Source organism: Lynx rufus, unplaced genomic scaffold (assembly GCF_022079265.1).
Source record: "Lynx rufus isolate CCGP_SWC_20201006 ecotype Redwood Valley unplaced genomic scaffold, mLynRuf1.p SCAF_3, whole genome shotgun sequence".
Classification (NCBI taxonomy): domain Eukaryota; kingdom Metazoa; phylum Chordata; class Mammalia; order Carnivora; family Felidae; genus Lynx; species Lynx rufus.
This window is the reverse complement of record NW_025814845.1, coordinates 111,481,458-111,497,027: the sequence shown is the minus strand read 5'-3', so window position 1 is coordinate 111,497,027 and position 15,570 is coordinate 111,481,458. Positions and strand designations below refer to the sequence as shown.

Genomic DNA, 15,570 nt, shown 5'->3' with positions numbered 1-15,570 from the left:
AGGTTGAATAACTCAGGCTTTGCAAAATGCATTATTATCAGCATTATCTTTTAGTAATTTCCCCCCTGAAAGGAATGACCATTCCACCTGTCAAGTAAGACACAATTACAATTCAGGGCTTGGTGGGAGAAGTATTTAGTAATGAGGTAGTATAAAAAAGTGACTGCAAACAGATGTGCAGGTCTGAGGAAGGTTTCTCTGAAGAACTGACTTCCAAATTGAGTGTTTCATTTGAAAAGGAAAACGAGATAGTGAAGAGTGTGGGGGCAACATTCTTAGCATAGATAACAGTATAGACAAAATTCTATAGGCAAATCTGATTGTAGGGTTGTGCCACTGAGGAAAGGAAAGGACAATGAATCTGGAATAAAAGAATTAAAAAATGCATTATCAAAAATTGCTGTTACCAGGCTAAGCAGGGGTAATATCAGAGAACCTCTATGGGGACATGGCATACTAAATTTGAGAATTTAAATTTTTCATAAGAATTCCTTTGTATTTGGTGATAATGTTTACATTACCTTGATATATGACATAACACTTCAGAAACTGTGATAATTTTGCCAAAGGTGTATTTTGTGTCAAAACATAAATCAGGACATAAATGAGAAAAAACTACTTAAAAGGTTTATTGCAGGGTCCAAGGGGGAGGAGAACTATTCTAATAGGAAGAACACACTGACCACAGGATCAACAAATATCTCAAATGTAAGGCAAAAAGGACTTTTTTAAAGAGGGAGGGGTTGAAAAAGATTAGAAAGAATGGATATGGGTAAGTGGGATAAATATGTGATACAATCAGATAGTTAATTAGGGAATGTTTTCCCCAAAGATAGGTTTCTGTTCTGGAGGGGCTGTTGAGAAGGGGTTGTATGCCTACTCAGGGTGGGGAGCAGGGGTCAAAGTCCAGGCAGCAGGAAGTAGGAAAGAAACTTAGCTGAAGTTTGGTCAAGTCAAAATAGCAGATATTTTATCCAGATTAGCCACTGACTCCGAATAATTCAATTACTCATTTATGAGGCAAAGAATGCCATTTTGTAGGGCCTGCATCTGGCCTTCTCACAGGTAAACCAATGAAATATTCTTGAGTCTTACTTAAGTCATATGGGGAAGAATGATACCTTGCTGTAATCCATTCCTGGAAAACAAAGGTGTGGGAAAGGGGGTTTACTTAATTGTAATGTTTTCCAGGATCATGGGGCTTGAGCTAAATTCAACTTTGTCATTGTCATGCTGGTGGGGATACAGAGCAGGAGACAGACAAATGTGAACAATGAAAAAAAATAAAGACTTTTACAAGGGCCAAGATTGGAAGCTTTTATTATTTCAGTGATAGACCTGGGCTGGGAATTTCAGAGAAATAATAGACTAATTAACTCAATAGAATTTAAAGGCAATTTTACTGATAGCACAGAATTCTACAATATGAATATTTAGAAACATAATCCTTCCAAAGAGTAAAATTATGTTTAGCAGGAAAACAAAGATAAAGCTTAAGATTTCATAGGTAAAATAAATATAGTTTATAAAAAGGAGCAGTGTAAGGCCAAGAATGACTTTCTGAATGAAGACAATTGTGATTGGATTATCTAATTAGACATTGAGTTTTTCAAGTATGCTGGTCAGAATAGGCATAAGTAGAGGGGGACGGCAACCTCAGTATCTCAGTGATTTAAAATAATAAAATTTTATTCCCTGATCATGTATGACTCTTATGGGTTAGTAGAAGTTCTGTTTGCTACCATAGAAAGATTTTCTAAGATCATCTCTTTCTTGTAGTAATTTAACAGCTATAGCCAACACATACTAGTATTTGTTTACCAACCTCTTTTCTAGATTTATGAGTTCATAAAATACATTTCCTATCCTAGGTAAGAATTTCACTGTTTTGCCACTGTATAATAGGTATTGCCATCCTTCTAGCTTAGCCTAAGAGTTGCTCACCACCTGCAGCCAATTTATAAACCAATACTACATATGTTAATTCTTCTTTTATACATTACATAACAATATCTACATTACTCAGTGGCTGGATAGGACAACTTATGCTGAGTTATCAATACATATAATTCAGTGGCTTAAAACAACAAAGGTTTACATTTCACTCATAATACTAGTCCTTGACAAGTCTGCTTATGTGCTCAATTTTTCATAACCATTTAGGAATCTATCTGAAGCAGTAACCATCATTTTAATTTTTTTAACCATAAATTCAATTATTGCTTGTTGACATACTAGTAGGAAAGAATATGCTAGAGTATCACAAATTGGCAATTAAATTATCTGACTAGGAAATGACAGATCACTTCTGCTCACAACTCTTCTGCTAGGACAGGGAAACTTGCATATTATCCTAACATGTGCGCAGAAGGAAGAGAAAACAAAATACTTGGTGATGAACATTAATGACCATCATTGAAATTATGGTGTTAGAACTCAGGAAAAAAAAGGAAAGGAGAAGATAAATGTCGAGGACTCTGATTATTGTGGAAAAATGATTAGGAGGCAAGACATTGCTGGAATAGACTAACCGAGATGACCTTCAAAAACATTATTTTTTTAACTTGTTTTATTTTTTATTTTTTAAAAATTTACATCCAAATTAGTTAGCATATAGTGCAACAATGATTTCAGGAGTAGATTCCTTAGTGCCTCTTACCCATTTAGCCCATCCCTCCTCCCACAATCCCTCAAGTAACACTCAGTTTGTTCTCCATATTTATGAGTCTCTTCTCTTTTGTCCCCCTCCATGTTTTTATATTATTTTTGTTTCCCTTCCCTTATGTTAATCTGTTTTGTCTCTTAAAGTCCTCATATGAGTGAAGTCATATGATTTTTGTCTTTCTCTGACTAATTTCACTTAGCATAATACCCTCCAGTTCCATCCACATAGCTGCAAATGGCAAGATTTCATTCTTTTTGATTTCCAAGTAATACTCCATTGTATAGATATACCACTTCTTTATCCATTCATCCATCGATGGACATTTGGGCTCTTTCCATACTTTGGCTATTGTTGATAGTGCTGCTGTAAACATGGGGGTGCATGTGTCCTTTCGAAAATAAATTTCTTTCATTTATCCCGCTGGTAAATGCCTAGTAGTGCAATTGCTGGGTAGTAGGATAGTTCTATTTTTAGTTTTTTGAGAAACCTCCATACTGTTTTCCAGAGTGGCTGACCAGCTTGCATTCCCACCAACAGTGCAAAAGAGATCCTCTTTCTCCACATCCTTGCCAACACCTGTTGTTGCCTGAGTTGTTAATGTTAGCCATTCTGACCGGTGTAAGGTGGTATCTCATTGTGGTTTTGATTTCCCTAATGATGAGTGATGTTGAACATTTTTTCATGTGTCAGTTGGCCAACTGGATGTCTTCTTTGGAGAAGTGTCTATTCATGTTTTTGCCCATTTCTTCACTGGATTATTTGTTTTTTGGGTGTTGAGTTTGATAAGTTCTTTGTAGATTTTGGATACTAACCCTTTATCTGATATGTCATTTGCAAATATCTTCTCCCATTCTCTCGGTTGCCTTTTAGTTTTGCTGATTGTTTCCTTCCTGCACAAAAGCTTTGTATTTTGATGAGGTCCCAGTAGTTCATTTTTGCTTTTGTTTCCTTTGCCTCCAGAGACATGTTGAGTAAGAAGTTGCTGTGGGCAAGATCAAAGAGGTTTTTGCCTGCTTTCTCCTCAAGGATTTTGATGGCTTCCTTTCTTACATTGAGGTCTTTCATCCATTTTGAGTTTATTTTTGTGTATGGTGTAAGAATGTGGTCCAGGTTCATTCTTCTGCATGTCGCTGTCCAGTTTTCCCAGAACCACTTGCTGAAGAGACTGTCTTTATTCCATTGGATAGTCTTTCCTGTTTTGTCAAAGATTAGTTGGCCATACGTTTGTGGGTTCATTTCTGGGTTCTCTATTCTGTTCCATTGATCTGAGTGTCTGTTCTTGTGCTAGTACCATACTGATTTGAGGATTACAGCTTTGTAGTATAGCTTGAAATCTGGGATTGTGATGCCTCCTGCTTTGGTTTTCTTTTTCAAGATTGCTTTGGCTATTCCAGGTCTTTTCTGGTTCCATACCGATTTTAGGATTATTTGTTCTAGCTCTGTGAAGAATTCTGGTGTTATTTTGATAGGGATTGCATCGAATATGTACATTGCTTTGGGTAGTGTCGACATTTTAACAATATTTCTTCTTCCTATCCAGGAGCATTAAATCTTTTTCCATTTTTTTGTGTCTTCTTCAATTTCTTTCATAAGCTTTCTATAGTTTTCAGTGTATAGATTTTTCACCTCTTTGGTTAGATTTATTCCTAGGTATTTTATCGTTTTTGGTGCAATCGTTAATGGGATCGATTCCTTGATTTTTCTTTCTGTCACTTAATTGTTGGTGTATTGGAATGCAACCGATTTCTGTTCATTGATTTTGTATCCTGCAACTTTGCTAAATTCATGAATGAATTCTAGCAATTTTTTTGTGGAATCTTTTGGGTTTTCCATAGAGAGTATTATGTCATCTGAGAAGAGTGAAAGTTTGACCTCCTCCTGGCCGATTTGGATGCCTTTTATTTCTTTGTGTTGTCTTATGGCAGAGGCTAAGACTTCCAAAACTATGTTGAATAACAGTGGCGAGAGTGGACATCCCTGTCTTGTTCCTGACCTTAGGGGGAAAGCTGTCATTTTTTTTCCCCATTGAGGAGGATATTAGCATTGCATCATTCAATGATCTCGAGGAATTTTTCTTCTATCCCTACCTTCTTGAGGTTTTTTATCAAGAAAAGATACTGTATTTTGTCAAATGTTTTCTCTGCATCTATTGAGAGGACCATATGGTTCTTGTCCTTTCTTTTCTTGATGTGATGAATCACGTTAATTGTTTTGCAGGTATTGAACCAGCCTTGCATCCCAGGTATAAATCCCACTTGGTCTTGGTGAATAATTTTTTTAATGTATTGTTGGAGCCGGTTGCCTAATATCTTGTTGAGTATTTTTGCATCCATGTTCATCAGGGAAATTGGTGTGTAGTTCTCCTTTTTAGTGGTGTCTCTGTCTGGTTTTGGAATCAAGATAATGCTGGCTTCATAGAAAGAGTTTGGAAGTTTTCCTTCCATTTCTATTTTTTGAAACACCTTCAAGAGAATAGGTGTTAACTCTTCCTTAAATGTTTGGTACAATTCTTCTGGAAAATCATCTGGCCCTGGACTCTTGTTTTTTGGGAAATTTTTGATTACTAATTTGATTTCTTTACTGGTTGTGGGTCTGTTCAAATTTTCTATTTGTTCCTGTTTCAGTTTTGGTAGTGTATATGTTGCTAGGAATTTGTCCATTTTTCCAGATTGCCCATTTTATTGGTATATAATTGCTCATAATATTCTCTTATTATTGTTTGTATTTCTGCTGTGTTGGTTATGATCTCTCCTCTTTCATTCTTGATTTTATTTATTTGGGTCCTTTCCTTTTTCTTCTTGATCAAACGGGCTAGTGGTTTATCAATTTTGTGAATTCTTTCAAAGTACCAGCTTCTGGTTTCATTAATCTGTTCTACTGGGTTTTTTTGTTTGTTTGTTTGTTTGTTTTATTTTCTTTTTTTGTTTGTTTGTTTTTGGTTTTGGTTTCAATAGCATTAATTTCTGCTCTAATCTTTATTATTTCCTGTCTTCTGCTGGTTTGGGGTTTTATTTGCTGTTCTTTTTCCAGCTCCTTAAGGTGTAAGGATAGGTTGTGTATCTGAGATCTTTTTTCCTTCTTTAGGAAGGCCTGGATTGCTATATACTTTCCTCTTATGACCGTCTTTGCTGCGTGCCACAGGTTTTGGGTTGTGGTGTTATCATTTTCATTGACTTCCATATACTTTTTAATTTCCTCTTTAACTTCTTGGTTAGCCATTCATTCTTTAGTAGGATGTTTTTCATTCTCCAAGTATTTGTTACCTGTCCAAATTTTTTCTTGTGATTGATTTTGAGTTTCATAGAGTTGTGGTCTGAAAATATGCATAGTATAATCTTGATCTTTTTGTACTTACTTAGGGCTGATTTGTGTCCCAGTATATGATCTATTCTGGAGAACGTTCCATGTGCACTGGAGAAGAATGTATATTCTGCTGCTTTAGGATGAAATGTTCTGAATATATCTGTTAAGTCCATATGGTCCAGTGTGTCATTCAAAGCCATTGTTTCTTTGTTGATTTTTTGATTAGATGATCTGTCCATTGTTGTGAGTGGGGTGTTGAAGTCTCCTGCTATTATGGTATTACTATCGATGAGTTTCTTTATGTTTGTGATTCATTGATTTATATATTTGGGTGCTCCCACATTGTAAATGTTTACAATTGTTAGGTCTTCTTGGTGGATAGACCCCTTGATTATGACATAATGTCCTTATGCATCTCTTGATACAGTCTTTATTTTAAAGTCTAGATTGTCTGATATAAGTATGGCTACTCCAGCTTTCTTTTGTTGACCATTAGCATGATAGATGGCTATCCATCCCCTTACTTTCAATCTGTAGGTGTCTTTAGGTCTAAAGTGGGTCTCTTGTAAACAGTATATAGATGGCTCTTGTTTTCTTATCCATTCTGTTACTCTATGTCTTTTGATTGGAGCACTGAGTCCATGGACATTTAAAATGAGTACTGAAAGATAGGAATTTATTTCCATTATGATGCTTGTAAATTTGGAGTTTCTGGTGGTTTTCTCTGGTCCTTTTGAATCTTTGTTGCTTTTGAGATATATATATATATATATATATATATATATATATATATATATATATATATTTTATTTTTTTTTTTCATCTTTTCTCCCCTCAGAGGGTCTCCCTTAAAATTTGTTGCAGGGCTGGTTTAGTAGTCACAAACTCCTTTAATTTTTGTTTGTCTGGGAAACTTTTTGTCTCTCCTTCTATTTTGAATGACAGCCTTGCTGGATAAAGAAATTCTTGGCTGCATATTTTTCTGATTCATCACACTGAATATATCGTGCCACTCCTTTCTGGCCTGCCAAGTTTCTGTGGCTAGGTCTGCTGCAAACCTGATCTGTCTTTCCTTGTAGGTTAGGGACTTTTTTTTTTCTTTTGCTGCTTTCAGGATTCTCTTCTGGCCTCAGTATTTTGTGAACTTGGATATGATATGCCTTGTTGATGGTCGGTTTTTGTTGAATCTAATGGGGGTCCTCTGTGCTTCCTGGATTTTGATGTCTGTGTCTTTCCCCAGGTTAGGAAAGTTTCCTGCTGTGATTTGCTCACATAACCCTTCTACTCCTATTTCTCTCTCTTCCTCTTCTGGCACCCCTATGATCCTGATATTATTCCTTTTTAATGAGTCACTGATTTCTCTCATTCTTAAATTGTGCTCTTTTGCCTTCATCTCCCTCTTTTTTTCTGCTTCGTTATTCTCTGTAAGTCTGTCCTCTATGTCGCTGATTCTCTGTTCTGCCTCATCCATCCTTGCCGCCGCTGCATCCAACCATGATTGCAGCTCAGTTATAGCATTTTTCATTTCATTCTGGCTATTTTTTACTTCTTTTATCTCTGCAGAAAGGGATTCTAATCAGTTTTTGACTCCAGCTAGCATTCTTATTATCATGATTCTAAATTCTGGTTCAGACATCTTGCTTGTATCTGTGTTGGTTAAACACCTGGCTGTTGTTTCTTCATGCTCTTTCTTTTGGGGTGAATTCCTTCATTTTGTCATTTTGAAGTGAGAAAAGGAATTAGTGAGGTAGAAAACTTAAAATTAAAAAAAATTAAAAAAAATTAAAATTAAAAAATTAAAAACACACACACACACACAAATCTAATAAATGATGCTAAATCCTAAGTGTGTTTTGGTCTGGGTGTTGAAAGTGGTTTGACAAATTAGAGAAAAAAAAGGGGTGGGGAGGAAATCATTTGAGAATTCGAAAAAATGAATACATTGAAATAGACTGAAATGAGATGATGGGAGTGAAATAGAATTTGTAAAAAATTACACAAAAGTAAACAATATAGTTGGAATAAAATTAAAGAAAAATATTTTAATGAAAATTAAAAATAAAAATGATTTTTTCTCTTTCTGTATTCAAGAAAAAGAAAAGAAACAAAAAAGAGAAAAAAAAAGAAATCATTTGAAAATTTGAAAAAGTGAATACACTGAATTTGAGAAAAATAAAATGATGGAAGTAAAATAGAATTTGAAAAAAAATTACGTAAAAGCCAAAAATATAGTGAAAAAATTAAAGAAAAAATATCTTTATAGAAATTGAAGGTAAAAATGAAGTTTTTCACTTTCTGCATTCAAGAAAAAGGAAAGAAACAAAAAAGAGAAAAAAGAAAAAGAAAAAAGAAAAGAAGGAAATTGTTTGAAAATCTGAAAAGGTGAATTCACTGAAGTAGACTAAAATAGAATGATGGAAGTAAGATAGAATTTGAAAAAAATATACACAAAAGTAAAAAAATATATAGTAAAAAATTAAAAGAAATATTTTTATTTTATTATTATTATTTTTTATTTTTGAGACAGAGAGAGACAGAAGATAAGCAGGGGAGGGGCAGAGAGAGAGGGAGACACAGAATCTGAAACAGGCTCCAAGCTCTGAGCTGTCAGCACAGAGCCTGACGCGGGGCTTAAACTCACATACTGTGAGACCATGACCTGAGCCGAAGTCGGACGCCCAACTGACTGAGCCACCCAGACGCCCCTAAAAAAATATTTTTAATAAAAATTGAAAACAAAAATGAATTTTTTCTCTTTCTGTATTCAAGAAAAAGAATAGTGTAAAAGATAAAAAGAAAAAACTAAGAAAGAAAATTGAATAGCTGGACCTGCTAACAGATCGAAATAGAACTGAAATTGCTTTGTTTTCCCCTAGAAGTCAGACAATGTAGCACTTTATAGTCCATAAACTAAGTAGGCGGTGAGACTTGTGTTCTTGAAGAAAGAGGTTGGCCCAGTTGGGCGGAGCTCAGTGTAATGGCTCCGTTTTCCACTAGATGGCACTGCTAGGCTACTGGGGTGTATTGTTGCAGAGCAGGTAGGTGCGTATGCGCATGCGTGGTAGAAGTGAAAATGGCATCACTCGGTTACTCTGTCTCTCATATGGGAACTCTGTTCTCTGCGATCAGCAATCACACACCCATCCTCTGCCTTCAGCTTTTATCCTCTCCCTGCTTTTTCACTGTCTGTGACCAAGACTCAGGTAGTACCTCTCCCCAGTTTTGTCTCAGATGCGGCTATTTTCCCTGGCCTCTTACTTCTGAAGGACTGCGGCTTTGGCCCGTTCCGCCCCTCTGTGGGAGGGTCTCACTGAACAATGGCCGAATGTGGCTGCACCCAGGAACCCTTGCTGAACCCTGCTGCTGCCGGTGCCCTGAGACTGCGGCCAGGTGACAGCCGCCCCGGTAAAAGTTCGCAAGATAGTGTAGCAGCAGCTTTTCAGGGATTATGGAAAATCACAGCACACATCTGGCACCCGGCTTCACTCGTAATGACCTTGTTCCAGCACCAGCGAATGTGGCTGTTCTCTGGGTTCTGCTGTGACCAGGCGCCTTCAACAGTCTCTACCAAATGTCCTTCCAGCAGTGGAACCGCTTTCTCCATGTGGCCTGAGAACCTCCCGGACCCCACTCTGTTCCTGGGGATTCACCTTTCCCACCAGAGCACCGCCAGGTATTGAGCTGCGGAGTTGCAGCCTTTGTGCTCCCCTTGTTTAGTCTTAATGGAATTTAAACCCTCTCCTTTCTCCTTTCTCCTTTCTCCCTTTTTAGTTTAGTCCCTGAGTCTATTTCCAATTTTCCACTTTCTCTCCAGTTTCTTTTGGGGAGGGGTGCTTTTCCCGTGTTCTCCCCCACCCCAGTCTCCGCCCTTTCTCCGCCTGCAAAGGCCCTGCCTGCCGCCGGCTTCTCTCTCCCCAAGTTCACCTCTCTGCGCCATGTACCTGCTGACTTCTGTGGTTCAGGTTGTGCAGATTGTTGTGTTAAGCCTCCAGTCAGTTTTCTAGGTGTGTAGGATGGTTTATTGTTGGTCTGGCTGTATTTCATGGACATGAGACACACAAAAAACTTCCATGCTGTTCCGCCATCGTGGCTCCTCCTATTATTATTATTATTTATTTTATTTTTTTACATAAGAGTAGAGAAGTAAAGGTTCAGAAGTGGCACTAACAAAGTAATGCTGACTCCCTCACCTCCACACTTGCCTGACTCGTTTATTCTGATGGTGTAGGTAAATGATGGTGTGTGGCCCTGTAATAAAGAAGGCCTTTAATATGAGGAACATCTTTAGCAAATTTTTAGGTTCAATTAGGAAAAAAAAAATAAGATCTTTTTATTCTACAAGCTTTATTATATTATTTGTAATAGGAAGGAATTTTCAAGGGGTAAAATGGGATGGAGTTTGGGTTAAGGACATAGGCGGAATAATTCAGACTTGAAATCTCATATATAACTGGTCAATATACAAAATGATACAACCATTAGGAAAAATAATGTGGTAGTTTTTTATAAAGCTAAGCATATAATTATGTATGCATTCCAGACATTTCATTTCTGGATATTTATCCAAGGGGAAAAAAAAATCTGTGTTCACACAGATACTTGTATGATTAACAGTTTTATTCAAATCACTAACAGCTGGAAACAACTCAAATGCCCCCCACCTGGGAAATGGATAAACAAATGGGGGCATATCCATAATGAAATGCCACTCAGCAATAGGAAGGAGCTATTGATACACAATATACACAAAATACACAAATACACAAATACACAAAATACACAAAATAAATTATCCATAGTCAGATTTCTGGTGTTTTTCAGAAAACATCAAAGTGACTTTCAAATCTCATCATGGGGTCAAGGATATCTTCTAAAATACTGATTTATAAAGGGAATTTTGTAACTTCAATGAATATAAAGGGCCATGATACACTGGACTCTGTATAAATCTTTGATGAGGTAGTAATTTTTTAAATCCCTGATTTAAAAAGAATAGAAATAGATATTGACATTTTTAGAATTATCCAGAACAGGGAATGCTGTTTCCTTATATAATGGACTACAGGTCCTTAAAGGGCGATAACTCAACCAGGAAATTCATATTAATTTGGAAAGCTAAATAAATCTAAGCTAAGGATATTTCTCAATTCAAGGATTAATTAGCATTCCACTTTTAATCAATTCCTTATTTATTTGGATAGTGCAAATGGGTACACGAATTTAATTCTGTATATAATATTAATCGGGAGTGTAAGCTCTCCATTCATGTTATACATGAGAAGTGGCTGATACCTGTCATTAGTATCTTCAATTGCCATCCGGAATACAATCAATACTAATTATTATTATTACTAGCAGTAATAATATCCACCCATAAAAGCCCCTGCATTTCTTCCCTCTTAGACACAGATGTACTCACTAGTATCCTCAAAAACAGAGCAGGAGAAGAACACCTCCAGTGTGTCCTTGCTACCAGGTTCTGTGTAAGAGGGACTGACATCATCTAATGTAATCTACATAACATCTTTATACAGTAAATTTATTCTCTATTTTTAAAATGTAGAGATTGAGGTTCAGAGGGTTTATCTTATCTAATTCACATACCTAGTAAGTGTTGGAGCTTAAAATCCACATGATAATTGTGTTCATATCTCATTGACCACCCCCCTCCAACTTGAAGACTTTGAAGAATATCTGAAAAATATCTCAGCAAATCAATTTTGTTAATTTCGTGTAACCAGCAGGGAAGTGCAGCAGAGTGGCATGACAGAATCTTCTGAGAAACTAGGTATAAATTTATGATGAGAAAATAAGTTTAGTACTTTTTTTGTTAAATTGTATTGGTAAAATTTAGGCATAGCCTATCTAATCTACAAAAATATACATATACATGACCATATATTTTTCAAGATAGAATACTTTCAAACACTAATTTCAAGCCAACTATTCTTTAATTCATTGGATGGATTTCAATGAAAAGTTTGAGTAATTATGAGTAATTAACATTAAAACTATCTTATTTTAGAGAGTATTCTATTTTTTAAATCTTGTTTCACCACATATTGCTGACGTCTGTCTCTTTCTCATGGTGAGAGACTGAGCTGACTGCCAAGACAAAGAGAGATTAGCGAAAGGAAGAAAAATAAAAAAAAAAAACAACCTCTTTATAGTCTCATAAACAGCATTTATAAGCCTGAATTTTAACATTACAATGGAGTAACTACCTATTGGGAAGGAAAGAAGTAATAAAATACGTCAAGTGATAACTCTAAGCTATTACATCTTCTTTTAAAAGTTTATATGGTCTGGTTTAGCTAGTTCAATTTTTTATGTAACTATTCATATTGGAAGGCTAATCAGCCTCCATTTGCAGACTCAAGAGCATTTATTTAAATTATTATTTATTTATTTTTGAGAGAGAGAAAAAGAGAGCATGAATGGGGTAGGGACAGAGGGAGAGGGGACACAGAATCTGAAGCAGACTCCAGGCTCTGAGCTGTCAGCACAGATCCTGATTAGCAGCTGATCTGAAAGCTGGTCTTGATCATTCTTTTGATATATTTACTTATTTCTTCTTCCTCCACACCACTGGCAGTCAAATTTCTTAGGTAGCACCAAATACAGGAATTAAAAACTTGAACTGCATATTGAATTTAAAAAGCCTTTATGGCAATGTTTGTCATCTTGGATTCAAGTTAGCTGGTATTCCTTCCAGCAATTTGTCACAAATTTCCATGTATACCATGTCATCCTTATCAAAACTTCTTCTAATGCAGCATTTCATCCAAAGAATAAGTGAGGTATCGAGGCAGTTAACAAAGGAGAAAAGTTCATTTGGAATGGCTTTAAGACATTTAGAGTTATCACATTGCTGATTAATGCTGGAGAATCCCACAACTTGCAGATCTTTCATTTCAATTTCATTGATAGCATTCAGTAATCCTTCCACAATCATCTAGGGATCTTTTATGGTTGAACATGGGTCCATGAAGAGATGTTAACTGTGCAAGGCACTGCAGAGAAACTTGTGCCATATCTGAATCTTTGATTTTTCCACATACTGTGAGGAAAAGATTCATAACCTTATTGTCCAAAAGAGTCTCCTGCCTGGGCTCTATTGGCTTTAAGAACACATTTTGTGAAGATTCAAACATAGCTAATAGTGTATACCCAAATTTGGAGGAAGAAAGTTCCAGCTAAAGGCCTGGTTGGTGAATACAAGGTAACTGCTGCTGAAATACTTAAGACATCTGAATACTGAGTTTGCCCCACCTGATGAACTCCTGTAGAATGTCAACAGTTACCATGAAGATGTGACAACGTCTTCTTCCTGAAAAACTCTTCTGTAATCCCATATTCAGTTCAATGTTGCCCATGTTACTTGAACTTGAGTGTTCACTCAATAGTGCAATTAGAATAAAACAGGGCCGTAGTTTGCACAGTGGGATTGCCACTAATCAACTAGCTGACTTCATGAAAAATGCTTTTGTAGTTAACAGATTTATCTAACAATCCTCCTTTTACAATTAATGCCACTGCAAATAGAATCTGTTCTCGATCATACTTTTGGAGGTTAGGCCTAGGTTAGAAGAAATGTTCATAGTGACTCGATGCTAGCTTTTTCCAAAAGAATCCACTTTCAGACAATTGCTTCCAGTATGGCTGTGGCAGCTTGAAAGAGGACATAGTCCATTTTGCTTTATGCCTTTTATGTGTTTATTTGGAGGGGGGAGAGAGAATCTCTATTCATCATGGACGCCTACGTGGGGCTGGATCTCAGGACCCTGAGATCATGACCTGAACAGAAATCAAGACTCAGACGCTTAACCCACTGAGCCACCCAGGCACCGTTGTTTTTGTTTTTTAATCCAGTGACCTTGCTCTAGTACCACAAAGAGGTTAGTGTCTCTCAGAAGATACCTTGGGCAGGTGGCAGCTCATCACCTATTACAATCTTCACAAACTTTCCTCTCCTCTCTTCAGCTGTTACTTCCAAAGAATGAAGTATGAAAATATGCTTACAAACTGTAAATTGTGACACTGATTTCCTAAGCGACAGAAATGTGCTATGTATGCTAACATTGCTCGTTACTGACCTGGGAAGGTGGTGATAGCAGAAGGTGGTGATATCAGCACTCTGGCCAGGTTCTTGAGCTGAACTCGTGAGTTTCACAGCTTTGCTGGAGCCATGATGGTCTGTCATTAATGATGCACCATGCACCGCATTATGGGAGCAGGTGCCAGGGCCAGCCCGTCACATGCAGGCTAAATCTCTCGCACTGGCAGAGGTTGTCCCCGCTGCCATAAATGCCATCTGCACAGCCATGTTGGCCGGCCTGAGCTCCGGGTTCTGTGGGGCAGAGACGGTCGGCATAAACAGACTGTCTTGGTGGGTGGCGAGAGCCTAGGTGTCTTGCAGAACAGCACCAGGTGTGGCCAGCCAGGGTGGTTGGCACAGACAATGGCCAGTATGTACTGTTCTAATCCAATTTCTTTCTTTTTTCTTTTTTTTTTTAATTTTTAAATTTACATCCAAGTTAGTATATATTGCAATAATGATTTCAGGAGTAGATCCCAGTGATTCATCCCTTATGTATAACACCCAGTGCTCATCCCAACAAATGCCTTCCTTAATGCCCCTTACCCATTTAGCCCATTGCACCACCCAAAACCCCTCCAGCAACCCTCAGTTTGTTCTCTATATTTAAGAGTCTCTTATGTTTTGTCCCCCTCCCTGTTTTTATATTATTTTTGCTTCCATTCCTTTATGTTCACCTGTTTTGTATCTTAAATTCCACATATGAGTGAAGTCATATGATAGTTCTTTCTCTAATTTCACTTAGCATGATACCCTCTAGTTCCATCCACATAGTTGCAAATGGCAAGATTTCATTTCTTTTTGATTGCTGAGTAATACTCCTTTGTGTGTGTGTGTGTGTGTGTGTGTGTGTGTGTGTGTGTGTGTGTATACCACATCTTCTTTATCCACTCTTTGGCCAATGGACATTTGGGCCCTTTCCATACTTTGGCTATTGTCAATAGTGCTGCTATAAACATTGGGGTGCCTGTGCCCCTTCGAAACAGCACACCTGTACCCCTTGGATAAATACCTAGTAGTGAAATTGTTAGGTCAAAGCGTAGTTCTATTTTTAACTTTTTGAGAAACCTCCATACTCTTTTCCAGAGTGGCTGCACCACTTTGCATTCCCACCAGCAGTGCAAAAGAGTTTCTCTTTCTCTGCATCCTCGCCAACAACTGTTGTTGCCTGAGTTGTTAATTTTAGACGTTTTTATTGGTGTTAGGTGGTATCTTATTGTGGTTTTGATTTGTATTTCCCTGATGATGAGTGATGTTGAATATTTTTTCATGTGTCTGTTAGCCATATTGTCTTGGAAAAGTGTCTAATCATGTCTTTTGCCCATTTCTTTGCTGGATTATTTGTTTTTTGGGTGTTGAGTTTTATAAGTTCTTTATAGGTTTTGGATACTGACCTTTTATCTGATATGTCATTTGCAAATATCTTCTAAAGAATTTGAAGATTAGATAGATGAAATGACTTGTTTTGGTGACTGCGTGTGAAAACTTAAGTTGAAACCTGAGT

General features: G+C 37.0%; 1 pseudogene; it reads right to left on the bottom strand.

The window, feature by feature from the left end:
- LOC124521137 (exportin-4-like) overlaps positions 1 to 14,342 on the bottom strand; it is a 141,804-nt pseudogene extending 127,462 nt beyond the window's left edge.
- Between the last annotated feature and the right edge of the window lie 1,228 nt (positions 14,343 to 15,570).